General features: G+C 47.4%; 1 protein-coding gene across 1 annotated transcript in view; it reads right to left on the bottom strand.

Moving 5' to 3' along the window:
- The window catches only part of LOC141072977 (uncharacterized), a 244,580-nt gene extending 227,757 nt beyond the window's left edge, over positions 1 to 16,823 (bottom strand). Inside the window, exon 1 of the mRNA XM_073560243.1 lies at positions 16,466 to 16,823. The gene's annotated coding sequence lies outside the window, so the exon portion shown is untranslated. The remainder of the gene's footprint in view (positions 1 to 16,465) is intronic.
- Positions 16,824 to 19,508: the final 2,685 nt, after the last annotated feature.

Genomic DNA, 19,508 nt, shown 5'->3' with positions numbered 1-19,508 from the left:
CCCCCACCCTGTAAGCTCGCCAGTCCTCGGGTGAGGGCTTCAGTGTACTTGAGTTGATCTGCGGAGGTGCCAGTTTTTGTTGCCATATGAAATGGTCTTGTTCGTATCGTTCTGTGGGTTTGCCGACTGTTGACCGCTCGGAGCGTCTTAATTCGACTGGGGTGGAGTCTTCTGGGGTGGTGGACGGTGGCAAGATAACTAGTTCAGGCAGGTTAATTGTGTCAGTTGGTACGTCATTGAGTAGAGAGCCCCTGGTTATTGGGGAAAAGTCTTCTTCGTCGTCCGGGTCCCAGAACACAGGCAACGGTTCAGAGACTGGAGGGGCAAGTTCAGGTTGTTCCGGGTCGATCGAGATACATGGACGTAACATATTACGGTGCACAATGCGAGTGGACAGCGTTCCATCTTTCTTGGGTTGTATTTCGTACACAGGTCCCTCAGGATTTATATGGCGTAGGACCCGATAGGGGCTCTCTTCCCAGCGTGGCTCTAATTTGTTCTGGGGGCGTTGATCTAGTACGAGTACTCGGTCTCTGCTTTGGAGGTTGAGAGGTGAAGTTGTATTCTTTCCTGGATGTTCTAAGTCTTGGAGTTTGGTATGTACGATTCGATGAAGAGTTTGCAGCCGGTGTCGATGATTTTGGACCCATGAAGATACTCCGGTCCAGGGCTGGGGGTCCTCCGGGTCCAACTCTACCTCCGTGATACCTTTGCCCTCTCGTCCGAACAACTGAGAGTAGGGGGTGTAGCCAGTAACTCGATGTACTCGGTTGTTATAGACCCATACTAATTCAGGGACATATTCGGGCCAACGGGCCTTCTTGTCACTCTCCAGTGTACGCAACATTTGGATTAATGTCCGATTAAATCGTTCGCAGGTCTCGTTTCCCTGTGGGTGATACGGCATGGTCCGGGATTTGTCAATACCATAGAGACGGTGTAGTTCCTCCATAACTTTTCCCAAAAAGCATGATCCTTGATCTGAATGTATCCGTTGAGGACACCCGTAAACTTGTATGAAGTTTCTGCAAATTGCGGAGGCGGCCGACTCCGCGGTCTGATCTCGAGTGGGGGTGACCACAGCGAACTTAGTGAAATGCTCCACCATGACGAGGCAGTGTTCGTACCCCTGGAATGCGGGACCAAAGGTCAGGTAATCCGTCAGAAGCTCGAGGGGCGCTGAGGTCACAATTGTTTGTACTTAGGCTCGCTGTGCGGGCGGTTTAGCTAATTCACATGGGCGACAGGTCCGGCAAGTCTCGTCCACAACAGCCTGTAAGCGTGGATGGTAAATTTTCTGTTGTAACCATTGCAAAGTCTTTTGAGCCCCGAAATGAGCCCCTTTTTCGTGGGCTTGTCGATCCAGTTTGTGGAGTAGGGCTCCGGGCGTAACTACCTGCCAGATTGTCATATAGGTTGTTCGTGATGTCTTTTTACGATACAATAGTCCCTTTCAGATTAACAGCCTCTCCCATTGTCGTAACATTAGCGACATGTCCTGAGTCAAAGTTCGTCTCTGGGGGTCAGTGGGCAATTTGCCAGTGGCGACCCACGTCCGGAGAAGTCTAATTTCTTCGTCTTCTTGCTGCTGCTGGATCCACTCGTCCCGGGATTGTTCCAACATGCCTCTTTGGGTCTCCGAGAGAGATACTTTCTGGGTGGCAGCTGTGAGGACGGCAGCGGTGAGGGCGAACGGTATCTCTTCCCCTTCTAGTTTATCATCTCGACTCTTCTCTGGGGTTGTATGTCGAATTCTGGAGAGGTGTATTGCCAACTGTTTAGCAATAAGGTTCGGATACGGCTTTAAAGGCACCACTTGGATATGACACAATTTTATTATACAATGATTAATTTAAATGATAAAACACCAAATTAATGGAATGGCAGATATAATATTACCCCGTTTTGTTAATTAATTACATGTGAATCATACAATTTAAAATGAATTATAGTACATAGAGAAAGAAGCATCATTACTATACATTAGCAAGTATTGTAGCATCACTTCTCCACTGGAGGGACCACAGTGTCAGCGAGAAGGAAATACTCTGGTTTTATCATCACAGAAACCGTGCACCCACGAAACCTTCTGGAAAATGTCCCTACCTCACTGACACAAGGTCCACCTTTTTATACACAAAACTCCCAGATCCTCCCCTATTACATCTGTGCAGTATCTTTAGGCTGTATCATCATCAGAATCTTGAAATTGCACAGTACGTTGTTGTCTTGATAACAGCACAAGACTTCAAGGTCTGTTTGTTATAGACTACTACAATCTTAGTTTGTTTGCACCAACCAGAGATTCGTTTGCCATTAGCATGTCTCAACAATAGCACAATGCATCAGGGTTGTTTTACTACTGATTATAACCCAAGGTCTGTTTGCCTCTGACAATCAATGTTGCCTGTCCAGGTCCAACATATGTTGCTTGTTACAAAGTTAACTCTTCATGCTCATAGCATAACGCTCTAAGATGGTAGCATATGGGCAGCATGACTTCCATTATCACCTATTCTGAAAACTGGATACCTATCGTAACCCAGGCACACACGCATACTTGTCTCATGTGTATCACAGTCGCTCCTTGATTATTGATGTCATGCATGATCATTGCTACATGAGACCATCCAAACATTTTGGTCTCCCTTGTCTTCGAGCATTATACTATTATTGAACACAAGACTTGCTTGTTCAAGCAGCATAAATATTAATTAAAGATATTACACCGTAGTATATGCAATATATAGTGTTTGGATTCAAACAACCATATTTCATATTTGCAATACATTCCACCCTTGGTCTAATGACCACACTATATCAAAGCATATAAACAATATATTACAATATGTAGGCTATAAGATATCCATATTTTTATTAGCAGCACGAGAGGGCGTCAGCATGTACATTCTCGGCCCCTCTTTTATAGATGATTTTATAGTTGAATTTCGCCATCCGGGCCACCCATCTTTGTTCCAGAGCTCCCAGCTTGGCATTTTCCAAATGAGCCAGCGGGTTGTCGGTCCGCACCACTACTTCGGAGCCCGCCAGGTACTCTGTGAACCGCTCCGTCATGGCCCACACCACTGCGAGGAGCTCGAGCTTAAAGGAGCTGTAATTGTCAGGGTTGCGCTCAGAATCATGGAGTGAGCGGCTTCCATACGTGATCACTCTCTCCCGGCTGTCTTGAACCTGTCACAACACAGCCCCCAGCATGTGAAGACTCCCGTCAGTGTGTAGGATGAACAGTAGCAAGAAATCCGCATACGCCAACACCGGGGCATCCGAGAGCGCAGCCTTAAGGTCTTGGAAGGCCTCTTCTTGAGGTTGTTGCCACTGGATTTTCCATCCTTTTGCTCAAGTGGGAGCCCCCTTCAGCAGGTCGTGCAGGGCTCGAGATGCAAAATTTTTTACGAAACAACGGTAGTATCCGGCCAACCCCAGGAAGGCCCGCACGTCTTATCGTCTCGGGTGTAGGCCACCCCTGAATGACAGCAACCTTTTCCCGAGACTGCCTCACGCCCTCTGCTGAGACGACATGGCCCAGATACTCAATCTGGGAGCGAAATAGGTGGCATTTTTGGGGTTTTACCTTCAACCCGTACTTTTGCAACCGGCCGAGCACCTGCCCCAACCGCTTTAGGTGGTCCGTGAATGTGGCAGCATAGACGATGATATCGTCCAGGTATATCAACGTGGCCTCAAAATTGAGATCTCCCAGATACCGCTCCATCAAACGCTGAAAGGTCCCCGGGGCGTTGGCCACTCCGAACGGCATTCGATTGAACTCAAATAGTCCCATAGGCAGTATGAACGCCGTCTTGGCCATATCTTCTACTGACATGGGCACCTACCAGTACCCACTGGCCAGGTCCACAGTAGAAAAGTACGTCGCCTTCCCCAGAGCGGACAAGGACTCTTCTATGCGGGGCAGTGGGTATGAGTCTTTAATAGTACAAGCATTCAGCTTTCGATAATCCACACAAAATCGTAAGGTACCATCCTTTTTACGGACCAGCACAATGGGGGCCCCCAGGAGATTTGGTTTTCCCGTATCACCCCCTTTCGCAACATTTGGGCCAACAGAGTTTTCACCTATTGTTAGAGTTGTGGAGAAATCTGTCGATATCGTTCTCGGCTGGGAGCCGCCCCTGCCGTGGGAATTTCATGAGTGATGGCGGTGGTACATCCAAAATCTTCCTCGTGACTAGCAAATACTTCATGGTACTGTCCGAGCAGTGTTTTTATCTGGGAGAGCTGGGCTGGAGTTAGTCCAGAGAGCTCGGCCCACATCTGTTCAAGGATGTTTCGACCCTTCTACTGAGCCGAGATTTCGGTGGCCTGCAGAGTCTGAATCGTTACTTCCCAAGGATCCTCGGATTGCACTCTCAATTGAACCGCAGGAGCTGGCAGCACTTTTTCTAAAGGCCTTACTAGTTTGGCCAGTTCGGTCCGAGCTTTCAGGACGATGTCTCGGTCTTCGAGTTTGACGCAGGGCACCAGGACGGTCCCTTTTTGCACTGTAGTTCGGGAAAGGGCCACCAGTATGCCAGGTGGTAAGTGCTCCGAGTAGCATGGCTCCACCTGCATCTCTACGCCCTTCAAGGGCATCGAGGCTCTAATTGGCAGGGCCATCACAGTCTGCCCAGGAGGCAGTACAAGCAGGGGAGCCGCTGGGGCGATGACTTTGCCCAGAACCTCACCTTCCCAGCAGTCCTGATGTACTCGCGCCTCCCGTACCAACTGCTGGAATACCTGTCCCTGGGCTGTGTGGGAACCCCACTGCTTCAGGACCTTATGCGTGGGATCATTGAGGAGCAGATTGCCGAACTCTCGTATGTTCATGCCCAGAATAACTGGGTGCTGCTTATCGGTTTCTCCTTGCATCAGTACCACTCCTCTGCGACCAAGGGATTTACCGCACAACGTTACCTGCACCCAGACCACCCCGACAACAGGGACCGGTAGTTGATTGGCGGCTACTAGTCTGATCATGGGTCCCAACTGGGGCCTCGCTGCCTTGGGGAAATTTTGCCAGAAATAAGTTGCAGGCATAGTTGTCACTTGTGACCCCGTGTCCACCAGGCACCGGATGGCCCGGCCCTCCACTTCTGCCCAAACCACAGGACATTTTGCGACCAAAGCTTCTGGGACTTCCACCACAAGTTATGGTTTTTGGCTCCGAGCAGCGTCCCCCCAGCCAGAAGCCCTCTAGTTTAATGGCCGCCGGGGTGGGTATTTCCCACTTCGCGGACACTCTCCGGCGAAGTGGCCTGGTTCTCCGCACTCATAACACCGGGCCTGCGCAGACCGACCACCCCGCGGGGAGCGGGACCCCCAGGGGCCGGGATTAAAACTAGGGAGTCCAGTCCTGGACTCGGTCCTTCTCTTCACTTCGGCTAACTCGCCCTTAATGTTCTTCAACTCTTGTTTCATCTCTTCCACCCATTGAGGCTCCTCGACTGCGTTCACGGAAGCCTCCACACTCCGGACCTTCCCCACGGGAGCCGCTTGCTCTCGAGCCCGTGCTTGACTTCCCACCTCTGAAAAGTCTATATGGGGATTGATTCTGATCTGCTTCCGTAATGCCTGTTTTATTAACGGGTCTCGCAGTCCAGTCACCAGTAGGTCGCATAGGGTAATGTCAATAGGTCTTACCCCTACTCCGTCCTCTCTTTCAATAGCCGTATGTAATTCTTGGAGGACATTCATATACTAGGTGATAGTCTCCCCCTCTCCCTGCATTCGACTGAACAACCGGGTCCTTAATTCTCCCACATTAGTTGGGTCCCTATGGGTCTGTTCTACTATCTGCAAAAATTTATCAAAGGTGTTGCGGTGTCCCGGGGGCCTCAACATCACTGACCTCCGAACCTCCCCGTCTAATGCCATGAGAGCTACTTCGGCTTACAGGTCAGGAGTCATTGGGTGCATCCGAAAAAGCCCCCGCATCCGCTCTGTCCAGCTCCATAGCATAGTATTGGAGCCGGAAAACCTAGGCAGGTTGTTCAGCATAGCCCCCAACGAAATGCTGGAACGGAGGCCCTCATTATCTTCTGTAGAGATCACAGCCCTGCCCTGGTCTGGGGCACAATTGTCCTCGCTCGGAGACTGCATCCTGCCGACTACGCCAAATGTAGGTAACAGCAGGTTGGCAGGAAGCAGTGATGAGAAACGAGACTGAGTATTGTTTTGGAAAATAAAGTTTATGAACTGGAGCCGCTAGGGCTATACTGAACAACCAAAAAGGGGTAACACTAATTGTCCTCGCAGGGACTCAACAACAATAACAATGCTTTTCTTTAACGAGAATGTGACTGGCCCAGCAAGGCCAGCTATTATGGGGCCACGAAATGGCCAACTACGGGTCCTTATTTCCTAAAGTCAACTTATCCTTCCTGACGTCCCTCAGTGTTGCTGGTGTGGCTGCTTTGATGTCGCTGATGTGGCTGCTTTGACGTCGCAGCCGCTGGGCCCAGCTGTTGAGGAACTGTCGTAGTCTTCAGGTGTCCAGCACCCATGAGAAGTTGGGGCACAACAGGCCCTAAGGGAGTCGTTCGTTGTGGTAACCCCCTGTAGCCACAGCAGGGTCCCGTTCGTTAGCGAGTCCACGGGGACTCCAGTCTCCCCAAGCAGGGAAGTGACGTAGTCTGGAAGAGTGGCGGTTGGTAGGCCACGCGCACAGATTGGGCTTGGGCAACGAGTCTCTCCGCAGGCAAGGAGCAGACCCCAACTGCCAACTGTAGCGAGGTAATGGCAGCCCTGGGCGGTGATGCACAGGCCGCAACTGCGGACTGTAGTGGGGCAGCAGCGAGCAGACCGCCACTGTGGGCAGGATGGAAGCGGCGGCGGCCGCAGGAGACAGCGGACAGGCCGCAACGGGCTGGAGCACAGCGGTACCAGCTGCGGACGACCATGGGCAGGTCGTGTCCCCGACTTGGCGGGGGGGGTGACAGTCTCTGGTCGGTAAGTTTGGTACCTCCTCTCTGACGGGCACTGAGAATCTCCTCTCTGCTGCCGTTCTCCCCTCTGGTCACCGTCGGCCGCTCTAGCTCTCTCACAGTCCCACAGCCTCTTGTTCAGTGTCTGGCGTGCCACCAACTGTCTCCCCTGCGCACCCCCTGCTCCTTTTATACTCGCCCCTACCCTTGCTGCCCAGTCACGCTCAGTCATCTGCTCTCCTCCTTTGTTCCCCAGGTACTGTTTCCCTAGGAACCCAGATGGCGGTTCCCTTGGTTCCGGCCCAACCTATTGTAACGATCAACGTGTGACTGGACACAGCGCCTCCAGCAGGGCGAATTTATGGCACACGTGACCCTGGATACACCGCCTCCAGCTAGGTGAATTTAAATAATAATGGAACGTGCAGCCGGATACACCGCCTCCAGCTGTCAAATTTACGAAGTACATGTAAAACTGGATACCCCACCTCCAGCTGGCGAATTTAAATAATAAGGGTAAACAGGGAACAATTACAGTGTTGGGCCCTGCACTAGGGAATGGGGACGTGGAGACCTCCTGCACTCCCCTGAGCCAGTGACCCTGCACTCCTCAACAGTCCCTATGCTGGTTCCGCACCGGGCGCCGATCGGAAACCTAGAAACCCTGACTCACCCTGCACCTAGTACCTCACTAGGGAATTGGTCGGTGCGGAAACTAATCCCACCACTGTACTAGAACACACATAAGGAATGTCACAAACAGGGATAAAGAAACACTTAGCTCTCTCTGTGCTAATGCTCCAGCACAGAGTCCACCACCAGAATGCAGCTCTCGTCTTGAAATGCTGCTACCAAGCTCTGTCAGAGCTGCAAGGAAATCCCCTCTGACTACTTCCACAACAGGGCTCAGACCGTGCTGCAAGGAGCTCTCTCCAGCTCCTTCCTCCATCAAGGTTGGTTGCAAATGAACAACTATCACCAACTCTGATTGCAACACCTGTGACTCTTTTATAGCAGAGCCAGCAATCACACCTGCATGATAAATGTGCACTTTAACTAAAGTGTAATACCATTAACCACCACCGGGGTAACTTAGACCAAACGACACCAAGTGTAATGACACTAATGGCCACTGGGGGCAATCAACCCCCTTTGGCACCAAGCCAAAGGAAAAAAAGTTCACTATATACATTAAATCTGTCAGATCAAACTCAGATCATGACACCTATGGGGGGTCCTCCTACACAGTTACTGAGGTCCAGGCCCGCTCACTGCAGGCATCATTCTCCCCAACTCCTCTACATGAGCGGTCAAGAACATTACAGGGGGGGGACGATTATGACAGGTGAGTACATGGATTTTTTTAGATTATTCTTATTTTTACAGTTGGATACTGCGGGAGCAGACACTACTCTCATCATGGTCCCCTGCAGGTGCTGATCATAGCAACCCCCAACCTCCATGGTAAGGCAGCGATACTACCAGGCCAAAAAATAGGGTCAGTATCCCACGTGTCCTTGTATGTGATATGTCTATTTGACAAACTAGACCCAATTACGGCTTGCTCTTAGCAACCAATACCCCTGATCCCCACTATTCAAACTATTTGTGAATTGAGTACCTTACTAGATAAGATTTACATCCATTTAGTGTCTCCATTATTATGGCTCTTTATGGACACATATAAGTGTTTTTTTCCACAGTGGTGCTTTCTCTAATTTTACAGAGTCTATTAGGGTCAGTGAGGGCAAGCCGACATCGCGTGGGGGTGCCATATCACAGCCAGGTAGGGTAACCACTAGGTCGCCAGTATCCCTATTGCTCACGTGTCTGTCTCCTCTCCGCTCTGTCATTTAGAAGCCGCCATGTTTAATTATTTGTGAATTAAAGCTGTTGTGTCTATAGTGGGTGGGTATTCTTTAGTGTTAATATGCAAATTAGCCTGTACTAGCCCCAGCCTTTCCTGCTGTAATTACACTCTTGTAGGAGAAAACTTTTTTTGATAAGGCAAAATGGGGTCAAATATTAATGAGAACCAACTAGAAAAAGACCCTAATAACTTTTTCTGCAATTAATTCAAAAGTATGTTAGTATATACAAAATGCTTTAAAAAGGGGACGATAAATGGGTTAACTGTTATATCAGGAACAATAATACACAAAAGCTGAAAGTCCTTAACCCATTACTGCTATCAGACAGTATAGTACGACCAATGGCAGTATCCCCCCCGCTTTGATATGGGCTGTGGCGGTGAGCCCGCATCAAAGCCAGGACATGTCAGCTGTTTTGAACAGCTGACATGTGCCTGCAATGGGAGCGGGTAGAATCGCGATCCACCCGCGCCTATTAACCAGTTAAAAGCCGCTGTCAATCTCTGACATCTGCATTTAACGTGTGCTTCTGGCCATCAGGCTGGAAATACATGAACTGCTGACCCTGGAGAATCATAATGGCAGGTCAGTTTTAGCATTTAGTGAACCTAGCAAAAAAAAAGCCAAACAAAAAACAAGTTGTGGGATTGCACTTTTTTTTGCAATTTCACCGCACTTGGAATTTTTTTTATCATTTTCGAGTACACGACATGCTAAAACCAATGGTGTCGTTCAAAAGTACAACTCATCCTGCAAAAAATAAGCCCTCACATGGCCACATTGACGGAAAATTAAAGTTATGGCTCTGGAAAAAAGGGGAGCGAAAAGCGAAAACGCAAAACCGAAAAAAGCTCTGGTCATTAAGGGATTAATAGGTCCCGATTACCTAGCTTTCAGCTTCTATGTATTGTTCCTGACAACACAATTAACCCATTTACAGTGCCTTGTGAAAGTATTCAGCCCCCTGGAACTTTTCAACCTTTTCCCACATATCATGCTTCAAACATAAAGATACCAAATGTAAATTTTTGGTGAAGAATCAGCAAGTGGGACACAATTGTGAAGTTGAACAAAATTTATTGGTTATTTTAAATTTATGTGGAAAGTCAAAAACTGAAAAGTGGGGCGTGCAATATTATTCGGCCCCTTTACTTTCAGTGCAGCAAACTCACTCCAGAAGTTCATTGTGGATCTCTGAATGATCCAATGTTGTCCTAAATGACTAATGATGATAAATATAATTCACCTGTGTGTATTCAAGTCTCCGTATAAATGCACCTGCTCTGTGATAGTCTCAGGGTTCTGTTTAATGCACAGAGAGCATCATGAAGACCAAGGAACACAACAGGCAGGTCCGTGATACTGTTGTGGAGAAGTTTAAAACCAGATTTGGATACAAAATGATTCCTAAAACTTTAAACATCCCAAGGAGCACTGTGCAAACAATCATATTGAAATGGAAGGAGTATCATACCACTGCAAATCTACCAAGACCCGGCAGTCCCTCTAAACTTTCATCTCAAGCAAGGACAAGACTGATCAGAGATGCAGCCAAGAGGCCCATGATCACTCTGGATGAACTGCAGAGATCTACAGCTGAGGTGGGACGCTCTGTCCATAGGACAACAATCAATCATACACTGCACAAATCTGGCCTTTATGGAAGAGTGGCAAGAAGAAAGCCATTTCTCATAGCTATCCATAAAAAGTGTCATTTAAAGTTTGCAACAAGCCACCTGGGAGACACACCAAACATGTGAAAGAAGGTGCTCTGGTCAGATGAAACCAAAATCGAACTTTTTGGCAACAATGTCAAATGATATGCTTGGCGTAAAGGCAACAGAGGTCATCACCCTGAACACACCATCCCCACTGTCAAACAAGGTGGTGGTGGCAGCATGGTTTGGGCCTGCTTTTTTTCAGCATGGACAGAGAAGATGGCTAAAATTGATGGGATGAAGGATGGAGCCAAATACAGGACCATTCTTGAAGAAAACCTGTTGGAGTCTGCAAAAGACCTGAGACTGGGACGGAGCTTTGTCTTCCAACAAGACAATGATCCCAAACATAAAGCAAAATCTACAATGGAATGGTTCACAAATAAATGTATCGAGGTGTTAGAATGGCCAAGTCAAAGTCCAGACCTGATTCCAATCGAGAATCTGTGGAAAGGGCTGAAAACTGCTGTTCACAAACGATCTCCATCAAACCTCACTGAGCTCGAGATGTTTGCCAAGGAAGAATGGGCAAGAATTTCAGTCTCTTGATGTAGAAAACTGATAGAGACATACCCCAAGCGACTTGCAGCTGTAATCGCAGCAAAAGGTGGCGCAAAAAAGTATTAAGTTAAAGGGGACGAATAATATTGCACGCCCCACTTTTCAGCTTTTGACTTTCCACAAAAATTTAAAATAACCAATACATTTTGTTCAACTTCACAATTGTGTCCCACTTGTTTATTCTTCACCAAAAAGTTACATTTGGTATCTTTATGTTTGAAGCATGATATGTGGAAAAAAGTTGAAAAGTTCCAGGGGGCCGAATATTTCGCAAGGCACTGTATATTCCCCTTTTTTGTAACCCCATTCTGACATTGGGCGTACATTTACGCCGATGTCGGACACCCTCCCTTTGATGCTGGGTCCGGCGGTGAGCCCACATCTTTCCAGGCACATATCAGCTGTTTTGAACAGCTGACATGTGCCTGGAATAGCCGCGGGTGGAATAGCGATCCACCCATGGCCATTAACCTGTAAAATGCTGACAGGGGCTTTTAACATGTGTGTCCAGCAATCATGCCGGAAATCCACCCACCGATAAACCGCCTCACGTGATCGTAGGTCACCGGTTTGTTAACACGATAACCAGAGGTCTCCAGGAGACCTCTATGGTTGTCAGCGCCGGCTTGCTGTGAGCGCCACCCGGTGGTCGGTGTTCATAGAAAGTGAGTAATATATAGGTGATCTGCTCGTCGCCTCTATGTAGCAGAGCCGATCAGGTTGTGACAGCTTCTAGTGTCCCATGGAGACTATCGAACCATGCCAAAAGTGAAAAAAAAATGTTTTTAAAAATATTAAAAAAACTAAAAAAAATTTGAAAGTTCAAATGACCCCCTTTCGCCCCATTCGAAACAAAACAATAAAAATAAAACCAAACATACACATATTTGGAATCGCCGTGTTCAGAATCGCCCAATCAAAAAAAAGGAGTTAACCTGATCGCTAAATGGCATAGTGATAAAAAAAAGTCAAAACGCCAGAATTACGTTTATTTGGTCACCATGACATTACATTAAAATGCAATAACGGGCGATCAAAAGATCGTATCTGCACCAAAATGGTATCATTAAAAACGTTAGCTTGGCACACAAAAAATAACCCCGCACCCAAACCGAGATCACGGAAAATGGAGACGCTACGGGTGTCAGAAAATGGCGCAATTTTTATTTCACCACTTAGATAAAAAAGAACGTAGACATGAACTTGTAATGACCTGGAGAATCATAATGGTAGGTAAGTTTTAGCATTTAGTGAACCTAGTTAAAAAAAAGGAAAACAAAAAACTGTGGGATTGCACTTTTTTTACAATTTCACCGCACTTGGAATTTTTTTTTTACCTTTTTCCAGTACACGATATGTTAAAACATGGCCATTTTGACCAAAAAATAAAAAAGTTATAGCTCTGGGAAGAAGGGGAGCGAAAAATGAAAATGCAAAACTGAAAATACCTCTGGTCATGAAGGGGTTAATCTGCATGTGTGTGGTGTCACTTAATTTGTAAGGGCTCATACTCACATGCGATATACTCACACGAGTCTCGCACGTCAATACCCAGCACTGCCGCCGGCACTCGGATCGGAGTGTTCAGCTGCAGAACGCTCCGAGTGCCGGCGGCAGTGCTGGGTATTGACGTGTGAGACTCGTGTGAGTATATCGCATGTGAGTATGAGCCCTTACAGCGTGGAAAATGTCTCCAAGAATTTACTTTTAGGGTATGCTCCCACGGTCAGTAAACGCTGCCGATCGGATGCTACGTACATCCGCAGCGTCCAGATGTTACAGCATAGTGGTTGAGATTTAAAAAAAAACCCATACCCACTATGCGTGCACCGGCATCCGCGGATCATCTGCGGAGACGGACATGCGACGCTTCTTTCCAGACTGCAGCGTGTCTATTTATCTCGTGTAGACGTGACTTTTTAATATATTTATTAATGACCTTGTAGGGGGCATAGAGAGTAGAATTTCAATATTTGCAGATGACACTAAACTCTGCAGAGTAATCAATACAGAGGAAGACAATTTTATATTACAGGAGGATTTATGTTAACTAGAAGCTTGGGCTGATAAATGGCAAATGAGCTTTAATGGGGATAAATGTAAGGTCATGCACTTGGGTAGAACGAACAAGATGTATAATTATGTGCTTAATTGTAAAACACTGGGAAAAACTGTCACTGAAAAAGACCTGGGTGTATGGGTGGACGACAAACTCACATTTAGTGGCCAGTGTCAGGCAGCTGCTGCAAAGGCAAATAAAATAATGGGATGCATTAAAAGAGGCATAGATGCTCATGAGGAGAACATAATTTTACCTCTATATAAGTCACTAGTGTGACCACATTTAGAATACTGTGCACAGTTCTGGTCTCCGGTGCATAAGAAAGACATAGCTGAACTGGAGCGGGTGCAGAGAAGAGCGACCAAGGTTATTAGGGAACTAGGGGGTCTGCAATACCAAGACAGGTTATTACACTTGGGGTTATTTAGTTTGGAAAATCGAAGGCTTAGGGGTGATCTTATTACAATGTATAAATATATGCGGGGACAGTACAAAGACCTTTCTAATGATCTTTTTACTCTTAGACCAGTGACGGGGACAAGGAGGTATCCTCTACGTCTGGAGGAAAGAAGGTTTAACCCCTTAGCGACAGAGCCAGTTTGCAGCTTAATGACCAGGCCAATTTTTACAATTCTGACCACTGTCCCTTTATGAGGTTATAACTCTGGAACGCTTTAATGGATCCCGCTAATTCTGAGATTTGTTTTTCGTGACATATTGTACTTCATGTTAGTGGTAAAATTTCTTCGATAAGTCTTGTGTTTATTTATGAAAAAAATGGAAATATGGCGAAAATTTTGAAAATTTTGCAATTTTAAAACTTTACATTTTTATGCCCTTGAATCAGAGACATGTGTCACAAAAACTTCTTAATAAATAACATTTCCCACATGTCTACTTTACATCACCACAATTTTGGAAGCAAAATTTTTTTTGTTAGGAAGTTATAAGGGTTAAAAGTTGACCAGAGAAACAAAATTTACAAAACCATTTTTTTTCAGGGACCACATCATATTTAAAGTCATTTTGAGGGGTGTACATGACAGAAAATACCCAAAAGTGGCACCATTCTAAAAACTAGACCCCTCAAGGTGCTCAAAACCACATTCAAGAAGTTTATTAACGCTTTAAGTGCTTCACAGGAACTAAAGCAATGTGGAAGGAAAAAATTAACATTTAACTTTTTTTTGCAAAAAATTTACTTCAGAACCAATTTTTTTTATTTTCACAAGTGTTAAAAGAGAAAATCAACCACAAAATTTGTTGTACAATTTCTCCTGAATACGCCGATACCCCATATGTGGGGGTAAACTACTTTTTCAGCACATGGCAGAGCTCGCAAGAGATGGAGTGCCGTTTGAATTTTTCAACACAGAATTGGCTGGAATTGAGATCGGATGCCATGTTGCGTTCGGAGAGCCCCTGATGTGCCTAAACAGTGGAAACCTCCAACAAGTGACCCCATTTTGGAAACTAGACCCCCCTAGGAACTTATCTAGATGTGTGGTGAGCACTTTGAACCCCCAAGGGCTTCACAGAAGTTTATAACGTAGAGTCGTGAAAATGAAAAATCCATTTTTTTTCTACAAAAATGATCTTTTCAACCCAAATTTTTTATTTTTAAAAGGGTAACAGGAGAAATCATACCCCCACAGTTGTTGTGCGATTTGTCCTGAGTACGCCGATACCCCTTATGTGGGGGGGAACCACTGTTTGGGCGCATGGGAGAACTCGGAAGGGAAGGAGTGCCATTTTGGAATGCAGACTTTGATGGAATGGTCTGCGGGCGTCATGTTGTGTTTGCAGAGCCCCTGATGGCCCTAAACAGTGGAAACCCCCCACAAGTGACCCCATTTTGGAAATTAGACCCCCTAAGGAACTTATCTAGATGTGTGGTGAGCACTTTGAACCCCCAAGCGCTTCAAAGAAGTTTATAAACGCAGAGCCATAAAAATAAAGTCTTTTTTATTTCCACAAAAGTGATTTTTTTAGACCCATATTTTAGACCCCCAAAGTTGGTAAATAGTGGAAACCCCTCAATTCTTGCTCCAACTCTAACCCCAACACACCCCTAACCCTAACCTTAATCCCAACCCTAATCCCTAATCCTAATTCTAACCCTAATCCTAATTCGCCCTAACCCTAATTCTAACCCTAGCCCTAACCCTAGCCTAACCCTAATGGAAAACTGAAAAAAAATTTTTTCTTTATTTCGTTATGTTGGCCTAACTAAGGGGGGTGATAAACGGGGGTTATGTACTATTTTGTTTATTTTGATCACGATGATAGTTTAAAATTGTGATCAAAATGAATAAATGGAATCTGCCAGCCGGAGGCGGCAGATTCCCGGCGGGCGCATGTGCAGTGCCATTTTCCCAGGATCCAAGATGGCGACGCCCACCGGAGGACGTCGGCGGGACCCAGGACCACCGGGAGGGGACAAAGGACCACGGAGAGGTACCGGGGGGGATCGGGGACCCTCTTTCTCTCTCCTCTGATGTGCAATCACATCAGAGGAAAGAGAAATTAAAAGTAAAATCGCGGCTTTTTTTTTTTTTTTTGCGGTCGCCGTTATAGGGTTAATAACGGCAATCGCAAAAGCGGGGTCGGTCAAAACCGACCGATTCATGTTCTCTGGGGTCTCGGCTACCCCCGACAGCCGAAACCCCGAAGAAAATCCGACACTGGGGGCGCTATTCACTTCCTCCACTGCGCCGTGAATTAGCGGCGCTGTGGTTTTAGTACAGATAAATATCGCCGTTAAAAGGCGTATCGGCGGTCGCTAAGGGGTTAAGCATAATCACAGACGTGGATTCTTTACTGTAAGAGCAGTGAGACTATGGAACTCTCTGCCGTATGATGTTGTAATGAGCGATTCCCTACTAACATTTAAGAAGGGACTGGATGCCTTTCTTGAAAAGCATATTACAGGGTATATACACTAGTTTCCTTAATATTGCGTTGATCCAGGGAACTAATCTGATTGCCGTATGTGGAGTCGGGAAGGAACCTTTTTCCCCAATGTGGAGCTTACTGTTTGCCACATGGGTTTTTTTGCCTTCCTCTGGATCAACACGTTAGGACAGGATAAGATATGTGGTGAACTAGATGGACTTAAAGTCTCCTTCAACCATAATTATTATGTCACTATGTAAGATATATATCACCCGTACAATGTATTGGATGTGATTATTCTGTCTGGTTCAATGAACACATGTGGATTTACCTGCGTTCAAAAGCCGGCAGCGCTTTGGACAGAGCGGACGTGTGCTGCTTCTAAAGAGCTGCCGATTACTGACGGTGTGCACTTACCCTTAAGAATAAGAATCTTCTCCAGCACCGGCCGATGTCACCGCTCTGACTAATGTAGAAACCACATGGACAAATATCAGATATTAGAGGATAACACAAGTCACAATACAAACAGGAGTGAGGGCCTGATCCCAGGAGCTACAGTCTGAGGAAAGGGTTAAAAAGCCTTCACTAGACCCCTGTACAGCTGTATAATGAGGCCCAGGCTTTATAGTGAAGGGACAGGAGTGAGGGCCTGATCCCAGGAGCTACAGTCTGAGGAAAGGGCCAAAAAGCCTTCACTAGACCCTGTACAGCTGTATAATGAGGCCCAGGCTTTATAGTGAAGGGACAGGAGTGAGGGCCTGATCCCAGGAGCTACAGTCTGAGGAAAGGGCTAAAAAGCCTTCACTAGACCCCTGTACAGCAGTATAATGAGGCCCAGGCTTTATAGTGAAGGGACAGGAGTGAGGGCCTGATCCCAGGAGCTACAGTCTGAGGAAAGGGTTAAAAAGCCTTCACTAGACCCCTGTACAGCTGTATAATGAGGCCCAGGCTTTATAGTGAAGGGACAGGAGTGAGGGCCTGATCCCAGGAGCTACAGTCTGAGGAAAGGGCCAAAAAGCCTTCACTAGACCCTGTACAGCTGTATAATGAGGCCCAGGCTTTATAGTGAAGGGACAGGAGTGAGGGCCTGATCCCAGGAGCTACAGTCTGAGGAAAGGGCTAAAAAGCCTTCACTAGACCCCTGTACAGCTGTATAATGAGGCCCAGGCTTTATAGTGAAGGGACAGGAGTGAGGGCCTGATCCCAGGAGCTACAGTCTGAGGAAAGGGCCAAAAAGCCTTCACTAGACCCTGTACAGCTGTATAATGAGGCCCAGGCTTTATAGTGAAGGGACAGGAGTGAGGGCCTGATCCCAGGAGCTACAGTCTGAGGAAAGGGCTAAAAAGCCTTCACTAGACCCCTGTACAGCTGTATAATGAGGCCCAGGCTTTATAGTGAAGGGACAGGAGTGAGGGCCTGATCCCAGGAGCTACAGTCTGAGGAAAGGGCTAAAAAGCCTTCACTAGACCCCTGTACAGCTGTATAATGAGACCCAGGCTTTATAGTGAAGGGACTGGAGTGAGGGCCTGATCCCAGGAGCTACAGTCTGAGGAAAGGACTAAAAAGCCTTCACTAGACCCCTGTACAGCTGTATAATGAGGCCCAGGCTTTATAGTGAAGGGACAGGAGTGAGGGCCTGATCCCAGGAGCTACAGTCTGAAGAAAGGGCCAAAAAGCCTTCACTAGACCCCTGTACAGCTGTATAATGAGGCCCAGGCTTTATAGTGAAGGGACAGGAGTGAGGGCCTGATCCCAGGAGCTACAGTCTGAGGAAAGGGCCAAAAAGCCTTCACTAGACCCTGTACAGCTGTATAATGAGGCCCAGGCTTTATAGTGAAGGGACAGGAGTGAGGGCCTGATCCCAGGAGCTACAGTCTGAGGAAAGGGCTAAAAAGCCTTCACTAGACCCCTGTACAGCAGTATAATGAGGCCCAGGCTTTATAGTGAAGGGACAGGAGTGAGGGCCTGATCCCAGGAGCTACAGTCTGAGGAAAGGGTTAAAAAGCCTTCACTAGACCCCTGTACAGCTGTATAATGAGGCCCAGGCTTTATAGTGAAGGGACAGGAGTGAGGGCCTGATCCCAGGAGCTACAGTCTGAGGAAAGGGCCAAAAAGCCTTCACTAGACCCTGTACAGCTGTATAATGAGGCCCAGGCTTTATAGTGAAGGGACAGGAGTGAGAGCCTGATCCCAGGAGCTACAGTCTGAGGAAAGGGCTAAAAAGCCTTCACTAGACCCCTGTACAGCTGTATAATGAGGCCCAGGCTTTATAGTGAAGGGACAGGAGTGAGGGCCTGATCCCAGGAGCTACAGTCTGAGGAAAGGGCCAAAAAGCCTTCACTAGACCCTGTACAGCTGTATAATGAGGCCCAGGCTTTATAGTGAAGGGACAGGAGTGAGGGCCTGATCCCAGGAGCTACAGTCTGAGGAAAGGGCTAAAAAGCCTTCACTAGACCCCTGTACAGCTGTATAATGAGGCCCAGGCTTTATAGTGAAGGGACAGGAGTGAGGGCCTGATCCCAGGAGCTACAGTCTGAGGAAAGGGCTAAAAAGCCTTCACTAGACCCCTGTACAGCTGTATAATGAGACCCAGGCTTTATAGTGAAGGGACTGGAGTGAGGGCCTGATCCCAGGAGCTACAGTCTGAGGAAAGGGCTAAAAAGCCTTCACTAGACCCCTGTACAGCTGTACAATGAGGCCCAGGCTTTATAGTGAAGGGACACGAGTGAGGGCCTGATCCCAGGAGCTACAGTCTGAGGAAAGGACTAAAAAGCCTTCACTAGACCCCTGTACAGCTGTATAATGAGGCCCAGGCTTTATAGTGAAGGGACAGGAGTGAGGGCCTGATTCCAGGAGCTACAGTCTGAAGAAAGGGCCAAAAAGCCTTCACTAGACCCCTGTACAGCTGTACAATGAGGCCCAGGCTTTATAGTGAAGGGACAGGAGTGAGAAAAGAGGGAAAAGGAGCAAGAAGAGCCAGAATGCCCATCACTAACCTGCAGAGCCGCACTCCACATATATGGCTGCTCTGTGCGCACAGGACCTGGGATGAGGTCACAGGAGGGGAGGAGTCAGGGGTCACATGATCAGGGGCCTCAGTGTATGCAGGACTCTGCTGTGCTGGTTGTCATGGTGCTGGATGAGGGGAAGTTTCTGTGTGGGGTTAGGAGGGGTTTACAGTGTGGATGTAGCAGAGCCGCGTGTGTACGAGGTGTACGGAGTGGAGCTGTGGGTCTAAGGAGCGAAGCCGCAGGTGTACGGAACAAAGCTGTGTGTGTATGAGGCGTATGGAGCGGAGCTGTGTGTACTAGGTGTACACAGCAGAGCCGTGTTATGTACGATGGAGCAGAGCCGTGTATGTACGATGTGTACGGAGCACAGCCGTATGTATATGGAGCAGAACCGTGTGTTTATACGGCGAGGAGTTGGGTGTACAGACCCCTCAGATATATTTGCT

The sequence above is a fragment of the Dendrobates tinctorius genome, unplaced genomic scaffold (assembly GCF_039654945.1).
Source record: "Dendrobates tinctorius isolate UK_male_01 unplaced genomic scaffold, ASM3965494v1 ptg000294l, whole genome shotgun sequence".
Lineage (NCBI taxonomy): Eukaryota > Metazoa > Chordata > Amphibia > Anura > Dendrobatidae > Dendrobates > Dendrobates tinctorius.
The sequence above is the reverse complement of the archived record's forward strand: the minus strand, read 5'-3'. Positions and strand labels throughout refer to the sequence as shown.